Raw genomic sequence first — 13,369 nt, 5'->3', positions numbered from 1 at the left:
GAATACTTAAAGTTATGTATTTTTCAAACTTCCAAACTGGATATTTTACATGTCCATTATATAACTGTAATTAAATTATCAAAAAGACAATACCTGTCTTTAATATGGGTGATGCTCTAGCTTTTCTTTTCTTTTTTTTTTTTTTTTTTTTTTTTGAGACAGGGTCTCACTTTCTCCCAGGCTGGAGTGTAGTGGTGCGATCATGGCTCACTGCAGCCTCAGCCTCATAGGCTTGAGAGATCCTCCCACCTCAGTCTCCCAAGTAGCTGGGACCACAGGTGTACAACACCATGCCCAGCTAATGTTTAAAATTTTTTGCAGAGACAGGGCCTCCCTCTGTTGCTCAGGCTGGTCTGGGATTCCTGGATTCAAGTGATTCTCCTGCTTCATCCTCCCAAAGTGCTGTGATTACAGGCATGTGCCACTGCCTGGCCCCATATAAGTGGGATGATGACTTGAGCCTAGGAGTTCCACACCAGCCTGGGTAACATGGCACAAGACCCTGTCTCTACAAAAACTAAAAAAATTAACTGGTCATGGTGGCACCTGCCTGTGGTCCCAGCTACTCCAGGAGGCTGAGGCGGGAGGATAACTTGAGCCCAGGAGTCAAGGCTGCAGTGAGCTCTGATCTTGTCATTGCATTCCAGCCTGGGTGACAGAGTGAGACCTTGTCTCTTAAAAAAAGTTACTGGCTACCTGATTATTCATAGGAAAAAAACCTGAACTCTGCTCTAAACCTCATACCTAGTACAAAAATTAACTCAAAATGGATCATGGACTAAAATGTAAAATGCAAAATAAAGATGAAAAGAGGAGCTAGAGACTGGGAGAAACTATTTGCAAACCACATGTCTGATAAAGGACTCATATCTATAATATATAAAGAACTATCAAAATTCAGCAGTGAAACTGAATCATCTAGTTTGAAAATGAATAAAAGACCTGAAGAGACATTTCAGATAACATATAAGCACATGAAAAGCTGTTCAACATCATGAGCAATCAGAAAAATGCACACTAAAGCCACGTCACTATACACCTATCAGAATGCCTAAAATAAAAAGTAGTAACAAGACCAGTGCTGCTGAGGACGCAGGGAAATGGGATCACTCACACTTGGCTGGTGGGAATGGAAGACGGTACAGCCATTCTGGAAAACAGCTTGACAGTTTCTTAAAAAACTCAATGTGCAATTGCCATAGGAGGCAGCACTCACATTCATGGGCAGTTATCCCAGAGAAATGAAGACTTATGTTGACACAAAAGCCTATATGTATCTGTTCATAGCAGCATTATTTATAAAGGCTAGAAACTGGAAACAACCTGGAGACTGCTCAGCAGGTGAATGGTTAAACAAACTGGTGCACCCAGGCCCCAGATACCACTCTGCAGTAGTTAATGACATCCGTGTTCATCAGTCTTTCAAACTAGAAACCACCATTATGTTTACTCCCCTTTTTTCCATCCTGGGTCTGAGTGGATTTCATTTTGCATTTCTTTCCAATGCATTTTCCCTCTGTCCTTTCTGCTTGCGCCTCATGCCTCATTTGAACCGTTGTAAGAGCCACCGAATTGTTTCTCTGCCTCATCATGGAATCCTTTCTACACTTCATGCCCCGCATTGCCATTGGAGCAATCTTTCCAAAACATGAACAAACTAACTTAAAAGAAATATCCCAGGTAGCCTTCCAAATAAGTATAAGCTTTCTGTTAGAAGTTTGACTTCTTGTCTATAGGGAACCCCAGGACTGTAGAGAGACGGATTTGCTGTCTGCATTTTAAGATCAGGCAGAAATCCCTGGAGGGGCCCATGTGGAATAGTGGCACAAATACCAGTTCTAGAATCAGAAGCCCTCATATCCTGGTTCTAACACTAGCTGGATGTTCTTGGGAAAGTTTTGATTTCATAACCTCAGAAACTCCATTTCTTAAGAAATGGAGATGGGAAAACATACTCAAGGGATCACACAAGGCTACTGGGAGGAGCAGATGAGGGGCATGGTGAACATGCTGTGTAATCCGTGAAGTACGTCGTATGTGTGAGAAGTGGAACTGTGTGGATAACAGTTCTGGAATCATTGTATGAAAACGATGGAAAGCACATTCGTAGTTCTGCCTGATGATACCACTGGGCACCTGTGTTGTACGTGACTGCAACATGGGTGAGGCCCGGGTCAGTACAGCTCACAGTTTGGTTTTCATGCAGTTAGAAAGGCCCAAGAGGACCCTTCCCCCCACCAGCTGTAGGAAGGAGGCGGCTGTGTCCTGGCTCTATTTGGTGGGATTGTCTGTGGCTCCTTAGGGACAGGAATGCAGGGAGTGGGGGAAGAAAGGCAGCCTGACTGCTAACTAGTCACTCTTCCCCCAGGAAGGAGTGGAGGGGTCATTTCGTGGTAACTTGCCAAGTCTTTCTTAACCCATCTGCTCTTAGAAATGACGAGCATGACAAGTAAAAGACCCGTTAGAGACAGATGGGCTGTGTGTCCCGTGCCTTTATGGCTTTGTGGCCTCAGAGCTGCCAGAACTCGATAGCTTTCTGGGGAACGGTGGGTCAGCCAAGGGGCTGAAAATAGTAAGAGGAAGAAAATTCTCCCTCACTGCTCTGGTCTGGGAGTGATTACTGAGGAGAGCGGCATGGAGGGCCCAGCCGTGGGGTCCCTCTCAAACACACCCTGACCGCAGTGGGAATGCGGGTCTCAACCTCTCTAGGCCTCCGTGATTTTCGTCTGTCACATACTCACCTCCAGCAGGGATGTCTATGGTGATGAGATGAGGGAGCATCCTAGCACATGTGGCACTTAGTAGGCTTGTGGTGAGTGGACGCTGGCGTCAGTGGGACAGGAGACTGGGAGCTGCATGTGGACGCACTCACGTGCTGGTTGCATGAGTGGACAGAGGAGAGAGGGACGCTGTGCCGTTCTCCTTTTGGTCTGTCACTCCCGCTGTTGTGAACAGAATCCGTGAGTGTATTCTGTTGCCCCAGTCAACTTGGTAGGCTGATTGCTCAATTTTTTGCTTCCACTTTTGATTTCTTAAGAATGGGAAAAGGAATACTTCAGTTACTTTTCTGGTTAATGGCATACATTCCTTGATATCACCTTAATGCTTTTTAATTTCTATGTATTTTGGATGCTGGAGCTTGCCTGACATCTGTGTTTTTATGCCTCACCCTCGTGCATAACTGTTGGCCACACCAGGACCAGAGAGAAGTGACCAGACCGATTGGTAGCAGGGCTAGGACTGGAATTCTCCAGCCTTTTGATGCCCAGCAGGCTGATTCATAGTCTATCACTGATGTTACTCATGGTATTGGAAGGAACGTGAATTCCATATAGATAGTGTGATGGAGAAAGTATTTTGGGCATTGGCAGTATTGATTCAAAGAACAAAGGACGTGTCTGTCCTGTGTGGAGAGCCGTTTCCGCTTGTTTCTTTAAATGCTGTGGGAAAAGCAGTTGACCCTGTGCTCTCTGCCGGACAGCTTCAGTCTCCACGTATTGATTTGGCCAATTGTCGCTTGCTGTCATCATGGCAGCAGCAGTTGAAGGGACAGTTTGTCTTGATTTGCATTTTTGTGTGTTTGTGTTATTTATAGACAATTAAGACATGGAAGCCTGTTTATGGCAAGCTGGCAAATTCAGCAACACTTGGAGAAACCTGTTAGCACAGTTTGCACGTGTGCGGGCACAGAGCAGCCAAATAAACACACACGTTTTCCTGTATTTTAAAACTCTCTGGAAAAAAAAAAAAAAAAAAAAAAAAGACATTAAACCATTGCCCAGATGGCTTCTAGAGCTAGAGCTTTTTCCTTGAAGTACATGAGTATGGCTGTCAGACATCTGAAACCCGAAGCCATCTTAAAACATCATTTTGATGCTACCCCCATCCGCCTTTTTTTTCTGTTTGTAAGGGACAAGGATCCAGGAAGGAAAGTAACAGCTTACAAAGGCTTTTGTTACAACTAATCGTTCATGTTCTTTCTTTTGGTATCTTATTCTCTGTTTACATTTTTTTTAAATTTTTACATTTTTTGAGACAGATCCTTGCTCTGTCACCCAGGCTGGAGTGCAGTGGCATGATCTCGGCTCACTCCAACCTCTGCCTCCCAGGTTCAAGTGATTCTTGTGCCTCAGCTTCCTGAGTAACTGAGATTACAGGCGTGTGCCACCACGTCCAGCTAATTTTTATGTTTTTAGTAGAGACAGGGTTTTGCCGTTTTGGTCAAGCTGATCTTGAACTCCTGAACTCAGGTGATCTGCCTGCCTCAGTCTCCCAAAGAGCTGAGAGTACAGGTGTGAGCCACGGCGCCCGGCCGCTGTTTCCATTTTGTAACGCTAGCGTCACCCCAGTGTAGGGTGGCTAGGGGTATTCTTCTTTCCTGTTTCCTGGTGTATTTTCCTCTACAGTATTGATCACTCTTTAACATACTTTTTGGTTGTCTGTCTCTACCTACAAAAATGTATGTTCCCTGTTATATCACCGGTGATTGGCACGTAGATAGTTAGTCAATATTTGTTGAATGAATGAATGAATGAATGAATGGGCTGAAAGAACCTTATTCTTCTTTCTTCTGTCACTTCCCACCAAATGCTTTTGGAAAATGCTATGTGAACAGGGATCATAAGCAGGAGAGGTTACACACATGGCTGTGGGATAGCCCATCATCCTCAGATACTTGTCTGGAAGGAGGTGGAGTACTTGAGTAGAAATGATACAAGATAACTTCTTCAGAAAATCAGCCAAGTGTCACAGCTTTTCACACAGGCGTGTGATATTTGTGTATGTGTGTATGAAGAGCTGTCGTGGCCTGGAATCACTGGCCTTTAGATCCCTTGTACAGATGGAAAAGTAAAGTCGGAGGCCCAGGAATGCTGTAGGCCACCGAGGTAGAGTCCCTGTCTGCCCTTCTCAGTGCCCAATCACTTCTGACTGCACTCCCCTCTTTACTGCTAAAGTCACATTCCCTGACTCTGAATGTGTAACCACGAGGGAGAAAATGTACTCCAGGCTCACAACTTGTGGAGAAAAAGCCCAGCAGCTGAAAATAATGTTCACAAAGTTTGTACCTAGAAAAAGTGGCCATTTCTATCATGTCTTTGAATTTCCTTGTTTCTTATACATTTTATAAACAAGACAGTAGAAGGAGATTCGGGAACAGCAACTTTAGAACAAGGGGGAAAAAATCGAACCTAGAGCATTCCAGTTTCTGTTTTCTTCTCAGTTTAGGGCTGAGGCAATTTAGCTTCCTGTCTAAGGGACTACTCAAATCTGATTAGAAGCCATTGTGGGCTGGTAATTATCTGTAATTTTAGGAAGACAGATGCAGCACCAACTCTGTTCTCTAATAGCAGGCTTATTATTTTTAAATTTGCATGGCAGGAGAAGCAGATGGCGAGGTGGGATAAGCGTTCTGATGCTTGGTCATTGATAGCTTTTTACTTCCACGTATCACATGGGGATTTGGGACCCGGGAAGCCCGCTGAGAACTGATGATTGTCTGTCCCCTAACCAGCTGGGTTCTTTTTCATCCTGAGCTCAGAAAGATTGCTCCTACTGCAGCCAGGGAAGACAGGTTGTTGACTGGTTAGAAATCATGGCAGGTTATTTTCTCCACCCGCAGTTCGCAGTTGGAAAGCAGAGCTATCAAAAAGTGGTCTTCTCTGTTGTATTTCAAATCTGGGTGTTTAAAAAATTATGTAAGTAAATTAAGCATTTCTTTAACGGTAGTTGTGTGTGTTCTTTGAAGGGGTGGCCTGCCCCTCCACACCTGTGGGTGTTTCTCGTTAGGTGGAACGAGAGACTTGAGAAAAGAAATAAGACACAGAGACAAAGTATAGAGAAAGAAAAGCGGGGGCACAGGGGACCGGCGCTCAGCTTACAGAGGACCCACGCCGGCACCGGTCTCTGAGTTCCCTTAGTATTTATTGATAATTATCTTTACCATCTTAAAGATAAGGGAGTGGCAGGACAATAGGATCATTGTAGGGAGGAAATCGGCAGTAAGACATATGAACAAAAATCTCTGTGACATGAATAAGTTTAAAGGAAAATGCTGTGCCTTGAGATGCATATGCAAACATCTCCATAAACCTTTTAGCATTATTGTTTCAGTAATAATGGGGAGAAACCTTGGACAATACCTAGCTTTCCTAGGCAGAGGTCCCTGCGACGTTTGGCCCTGTAGGTGTCCCTGGGTAGTTGAAATTAAGAGAATGGTGATGACTTTTAACCAGCAAGCTGCCTTCAGGCACTTGTTTAACAAAGACACATCCTGCACAGCCCAAAATCCATTAAACCTTGAGTCACCGCAGCACATGTCTCTTGCAAGGACAAGGTTGGGGGTAAGGTCACAGATTAACAGTATCTCAAATACAGAACAAAATGGAGTCTCTTATGTCTACTTCTTTCTATATAGACACAGTAACAGGCTGACCTCTCTTTCTTTTCCCCACAGTTCTTGATGCGAATGAGAGGTGCATTCCCTTGTAAAATCCCTGAGAATTAATAGGAGGCTGTGAGCCTTAGAAGAGAAGTTGCTTTTCTAGATGATCACGTAGGTATGATGCTGAGCACTAGACAAAGATGTTGATTGAAGCGATTTTAAAAAATTTTGTCTGAGTTCAGATTTTACACCAATATTTAGAAAATCAGCAAAAGAACTTGGAGGAATGTTCTCAGGCATCCAGTTCAGTCCCCTGCGCACATTGTCATAAAATCCGAGCGTGTGTACAGGGAGACGCATTCCTTTCTGTTCTCATCACAGGTCCTTCCCTGGCTCTGCACCTACCTGTCATGCGCGTCCGTGTGAAGAGCCCACCAAACAGGCTTTGTGTGAGCAATAAACCTTTTTAGTCACCTGGGTGCAGGCGGGCTGAGTCCGAAAAAGAGAGTCAGCGAAGGGAAATAAGGGTGGGGCCGTTTTATAGGTTTTGGGTAGGTAAAGGAAAATTACAGTCAAAGGGGGGTTGTTCTTTGGTGGGCAGGAGTGGGGGTCACAAGGTGCTCAGTGTGGGAGCTTTTTGAGCCAGGTTGAGCTAGGAAAAGGAATTTCACAAGATAATATAATCGCTTAAGGAAAGGACCGGTCATTTTCACTTATTTTGTGGTGGAATGTCATCAGTTAAGGTAGGACAGGGCATTTGCACTTCTTTTGTGATTCTTCAGTTACTTCAGGCCATCTAGGCATATAAGTGCAAGTCACAGGGGATGCGATGGCTCGGCTTGGGCTCAGAAGCATGACATTGCCCTCTTCCCGACCTTCCCTACCTTTTCCTTCCTGTGCGGTTCTCTCACAAAGTGAATGGCCTCAGCCACAGCTTCTCTGCAGCTGCATCAGACTGTGGAGACAGGAGTGGTGGCTCCTGCAGGGCCTGCTGTCCCCACGGAGCCCAGTCTTGCTTGCCGCTGCAACCTGGTCACCATTTTGCACCGAAAGTATGTAATTCTACGGAATGAGAGCCAACATGCTGGGAATGGAGGCGTCTTTATCACGGTGCTCTGCATATTTTAATCTTGGGTAGAAAGTATGGAAAAGTATGTGATACCTGTGGTTTGATGTCAGAAGGACGTTGTCAACTTGACATGGACTGAGGATGTTCAGGTGCAACAGGCACCCCGGCTTCATTAAATGAGACTTCTCCATCTCCCTGCCAGGCACGCACAAGTGTGTGGCCACATCTTATGTGTTATCTTTATCTAGAGTGTGCCTTGGCATCATGCTTAAAGTTACATGATGATATTCTTCCTCATAGAGTAGGTCCCAAGCCGCATTCAACACAGAAATGTACTCTTGCTGTTCTACATCGAAAGTGCTTTCATCTACCAAGTGGGAGAGCAGTCCTAAAATCCTAAAATCTGGGCTGGAATCACAGAAGGAAGGCTTTGGGAAGCAACAGATTCCCTAGTCCAAAGCTGGGTTTTGATGAACCTAGAAACAGGACTAAGAGAAGTGAATTTGCCTAAGGCCCTGACAGTGTCTCACGGTAGCATTTGAACGTAGCAGTTTCTTGACCTATTTCTTTAAATGATTAGTCATACTTCCTCTGATTCCTATATAAACATATTCCTCATTCATTCTTTTGTTTCAGTGAATTATTGCAGTGCTACCACGTAACAGTATTTGAGTCAAAATGTGGCAGTGTTTGTCCCTTTCCAAGGTTTTTAGTTGCACAGTTTGTCAAAGTTGTGCTAACAGTTTCTTGTTGGTTGCAAGGTGTCCTTTCAGAAGCCAATTGTGTGGTGTATTTACATTGCTTGTTGGAGGTAGTTTGGTTAGAACCTACCTCGAGTGGCTGGCGTGGGCCTGGGGGACAATGACAGCTGCCTGCTTCATGGGCAGAGATGAAGTAATTGCTTCCTAGGAAGTACCATCCTCCTGGCCACACTCTCCAGCCCATTTCCTTTGTGGTGGTTTCCTCGCATCTGCACGTTTCTGGCTTCATGTGAGTCTCATTGATTTTAGCATATGACTTCAGGCTGTGGGGAAGAATGGCCATGTTAGCACAGAGATGCACACAAAGGAACAACTGGCTAAATGTGAGGGAAGACATTCTTACAGGGGGTTTCATTTCTTTTATTCTTTAACAGGCAGTCTGGGAAGCATTCTGGACACTTGGCCTGCACTGTCACAGCTCCTCCCTGCAGGATCGCAGATGTTTGGAGATTGTAGTGATAACTGTTATCATTGAGAATGCCATTCTCACAGGCTCTAATAAGTCAGGATTTATTCAGTGTTAATTTGTTAAAGACAACTGTGTTTCTACCAAATCCATGGGAGACGTTTCTCCTGGCAGTGTTGCTGGGGGTATTCCCGTGGCTTAGTCTTAGGGAAACACACGCCTTTGAATACTGCTGAAGCTGTGAGTACCCAAAGCGCACCACAGTACTTTTGCCATACGGGGTGTTAGTCACTGATACACGTCTCAGTCAGACCTGATGGATTCTTGACCCCTTCCTTTCTTCGTTTTTTAATTTTTATTTTTTATTTTTGTTTTTTAAGAGCATAACCTCTCAGGTGGCCACCATGAATCTCTGGTGTTTTCAGTTGGCTGCAGCCTATTTGCCGTCTCTGGTTCAAACATACTCGAAGCCTGATGATGCTTCCCTCGGTTGTTCTTCTGCTGTGTGACCTCCGCGCCCGCAGGGTTCAAGACTGTCAGAGCTGGGAGCCACCTTCACAACTACCAGGGTTTCCGGAACCTCCTTTATCTAGCCCTGGGGATGGAAGAGATGTCATCAGAGGCGGAGGCTTATTAGGTTTACATGCCATTGATAACGAATGAGGAGGTTTTCTTTTATATAAGGGGAGCTTCTTAGAACGTGCTTTAGTAGGGTAAAGAAGCTTTTGAGGTTTGCTTTCTCTGGAAAGATAATTTGTGATCCTGCTGTTGCTTTCAACAAAAATATAATTTGCATACCAGTGCATGTTGTATTACTGAGCACTGGCTGACAAATGGTTCTTAACTCGTCATTCACTCCGCCACTGTTTCTTGAATGGCATATGTTTGCCAGCTGTAGTAGGAACTTGCTAGGCTCTAGGACTAACCGTTATGAAACGAGGGTCCTGGGGGAAGCAAATGCATATAACTAAAAAGGTTTGAGGGGATATCAGAGGGGTTGCCTATAGGTGGAAAACTTCGTTCATTCATTGTCCCATCTAGGAAGTTTTGTGTCTTAGCAACGTGTTCCATAGCAAGACATCCCTCTATCAAAATATTCATCATATTAAATTGAAATTCTCTGCTTAGGTATGTATTTTTCCGACAAAGTTTAGAACTGGTTAAGGACAGGCTATGGGGTATGTATTATATATATCTACACACACACATATATTTATATATATACACACATTACCGTTGTAAATATACAATATGTATTTATATATACACATATATATTTCTCCCTCTCTATATGTACATACAACCCACACATATATATGCACACACACATATATATGAAACACACACACACACACACACACACACACACACACACACACACACACTTCTACTGCCAAGCACAGAAAGTCAAAGCTAGGCAACATTTCTTTTAGTGTTCATGAAAAAATAGATGTGTTAGTTGAGAGCGTCCTTAAGTTGCCAGGGGAAAGACAGGATGGATTCACAAAGGGAGATAGTGTTTTTTTTTTTTTTTCTTTGTTTAATTCTTCAATTCGAAATAATCCAGACTTATGGAAAAGTTGCAAAAATAGTACGGAGAATTCCCATATACTCTTCCCTCAGATTCCCCAAACATTTCACCCCATTTGTACTTTCTCTCTCTGTGGATATAATTTTTTTCTCTTCTGAAATGTTTTAGAGAGGAAGGTAGAATGCAGGGCAGGGTGAAAGGTGGAAGGAGAGAGGTCGGTTGGGAGGCTTTTTTTTTTTTTTTAACCTCCTGAGATGGAGTTTTGCTCTTGTCACCCAGGCTGGAGTGCAACGGCACGATCTCGGCTCACTGTAAACTCTGTCTTCTGAGTTCAAGTGATTCTTCTGCTTCAGCCTCCCGAATAGCTGGGAGTACAGGCACCCATCACCATGCTTGGTTAATGTTTTGTATTTTTAGTAGAGGGGTTTCACCATGTTGGCCAGGCTGGTCTTGAGCTCCTGACCTCTGATGATCCACCTGCCTTGGCCTACCAAAGTGCTTGGGATTACAGGCATGAGCCACTGTGCCTGGCGATTGGGAGGCTTTTGCAGTAACTTAAAGTGCTATGATGAGGGCTGGACCTGGTTGGAAATGATGAGGAAAGTGAGAAGTGGTTAGGTCTGGCATATATTTTGAAAGGAGAGTTTAAATGGGTTGGATGACAAGAGAGAGAAAAAGAAGTTTTCAGGATGATGTCAAGGATTTTGGCCTGAGTAACTGGAAGACTAGAGATGCTGTTATTGGGATCGGGAAGACTATGGGAGGAGTGGATTATAGCAGGGGGAATCAAAAGTGTGTTTTTGGCATGCTAAATTTGAGGTCCAAAAAGAGATGTCAAGAAGTGTTGGCTGGTCGCGGTGGCTCACGCCTGTAATTACAGCACTTTGGGTGGCTGAGGTAGGCAGATCACCTGAGGTCAAGAGTTCGAGATCAGCCTGATAATTATTAAAATCGATCATTGATGTTTACTAATTAATCATATTATTGCTCCTAATACTGCTGGGGGTGTACACCTACCTGTGGTGTTGTTCCTAATATCCAGGGACAGAGAACATGATCTTAGTTTTAATATCGCAGTAGGTGTACACTCACCCTGTGATACTGATCCTAATATCCAGGGGGTAGAGTATGACATGACTCCCAACATAGCAATGAATGGACAGCCACCCGGTGACATTGCTCCTAATATTCATGGAAGAAGCACATGATATTACTCCCAATATCGCAGGGAGGGTACAGCTCTTCTGTGATATGGTTCCCAGTATCCGGATGGGGAGAGGATGATAATAGTTCCAGTATCGCAGGCTGTGTTCACCCGCCCTGTGATATTGTTATGAGTATCCTGGAAGGGATATGACTCCCCATAGAGCAGGAGGCGTACATCCAGCCTGGGATATTGTTCATAATATCCATGGAGAGGAGAGGCTGATATTACTCCCAATATGGTAGGGGGTGTACATCCACCCTGTGATATTCTTCTTAATATTCCAAGGCTGAGAGGTTGATATTACTCCCAGTATCGCAGACACCGTACACCCCCGTGTGATACTCTTCCTGATATCCAGAAGGGGAGAAGATGGTATTAATCCCCATATCGCAGGAGGTGAACACCCACTCTGATATCTTTCCTAGTATGCATGGGGAGAGGGGATAATATTATTCCCAATATTGCAGAAGATGTACACGCCGCCCCGTGATATTGTCCTTAATATTCCAAGGCACAGAAGACGATGTTACTCCCAATATCGCAGAAAGTGTACACCCCCCAGTGATGTTGTTCCCATGATCCAGGAGGGAAGAGGATGATATGACTTTCAACCGTTGCACCCTGCAATGCTCTCACCCTGCAACACCGACACCAGCTCAACCTGACATGGGAGCAGAGGTGCTGGCTGGGGGTGTTCATTGCTTCTCTTTTCTCCCTTGCCAGACTCAGTAGAGGAAGCTGAGACCGAACAGCCACAGGAACAAGGTGGGTTTTGCCAGTGGCTCAGGCTTCCTCTGGTTATGAGTTGGGCCTTGGGGTAATGCCGGGGGAGGGGACAGAGCTGAGTACAGTGGGCATTGGATGCGACAGTCACCCCTCTGTGGTGCGGGCTGGGGGCTTGGGGGACGTCGCCTGAGGTGGGCCTGAACCTCCCGTCTACTCTGGCACTGGAGGCTGTGGGGTCCCACACTTCTTCCAATGAACATGCTGACCCCCGCCTGGTCCCCGACCGAGGTGGGGCATCCTTTCCACTGCTGGGGCCCACACGTAGCTGTGGGTTCCTTTTTCATGATCTGGAGAAGCTGCAGCTTGCCCTGTGCTCTGCCTCAGAGATGGGAGGCCACACAGCCCTCAGCGGGGAGCAGAATTCAGAGCCTTAGGTTGCAGGGGCCTCGACTGAGGTCCCTGAAGGGTCTGCTCCTTCCTGAGGGGCTGATTCAGGGAGGCCCTCCCGTCTCCCCTGTGTGACTCTGTCGCTTCCCCTCACACAGGGCCCGCATGTGGACAGCCTGGTGATGTGGATGCACCAAGGGCCCTTGGAAGTTCCCTGGGAATGGGATCCATCCCAGTACATTTGGGATGCAGGCACAAGGTCCCAGAGGAGGCCCGGGAAGCCAGTGGGGAAGGGAAGGCTGTTGTAGGTTTGCCTCGGGGAGGGGGTGGTTCCACTCTCTGCCAAAGTCTCTGGAGCAAAGGCACGTGGCTCTCCAGCTGCCCCGGAGGCCAGGGTAGTGGCTGGGAGGGGCTGTGTGCCTCTGCCGGGTGGGGGAGATTTCTTAGCTAATCTAGTGTAGTCAAGTCACATTTGCCTCTAAATCATATTTATTTATTTTTTTAATTCCAAGGCTTTACAGATGAATAAGGAGACAGTTTGTATTGAAAATAGTTTTTACATGTGAGCTTGAAACAGAGAGTCTATTTAAATCTAGTTTTTTCCTTCCCAGTAATGCCTCCTTTCATCCCAGGTTTTCCAACAGGAAATGCGCTTGTTTGCTCACCTCTGGGAGGGGGCTTTGGCTAGGAATCCACCAAAGCCAGCAGACACCAGTGGGCTGCTGGAGCAGTCTGGCCTTGGTTAACCCTTTGGGAACTGTGGGCTCCAGGTTTTCAGACCATCCAAGGTGAAAGTGGCCACAGGGGTCTGGAAGCTTTCCCATCCTTCCTGCAGGGATGGTCCGTTTCCCTGCACGGAGCTGGGTACATGGGTACAACACCCCTGTCCTGTGCCGTCGG

At 45.6% G+C, this 13,369-nt stretch overlaps 1 pseudogene; it reads left to right on the top strand.

Moving 5' to 3' along the window:
* Positions 1 to 13,369, top strand: part of LOC139357742 (SH3 domain and tetratricopeptide repeat-containing protein 1-like) — a 47,504-nt pseudogene that overhangs the window by 12,798 nt on the left and 21,337 nt on the right.

The sequence above is a fragment of the Macaca nemestrina genome, chromosome 13 (genome assembly GCF_043159975.1).
Source record: "Macaca nemestrina isolate mMacNem1 chromosome 13, mMacNem.hap1, whole genome shotgun sequence".
Lineage (NCBI taxonomy): Eukaryota > Metazoa > Chordata > Mammalia > Primates > Cercopithecidae > Macaca > Macaca nemestrina.
Note: the sequence above shows the minus strand (reverse complement) of the source record. Positions and strands in the feature narration are given on the sequence as shown.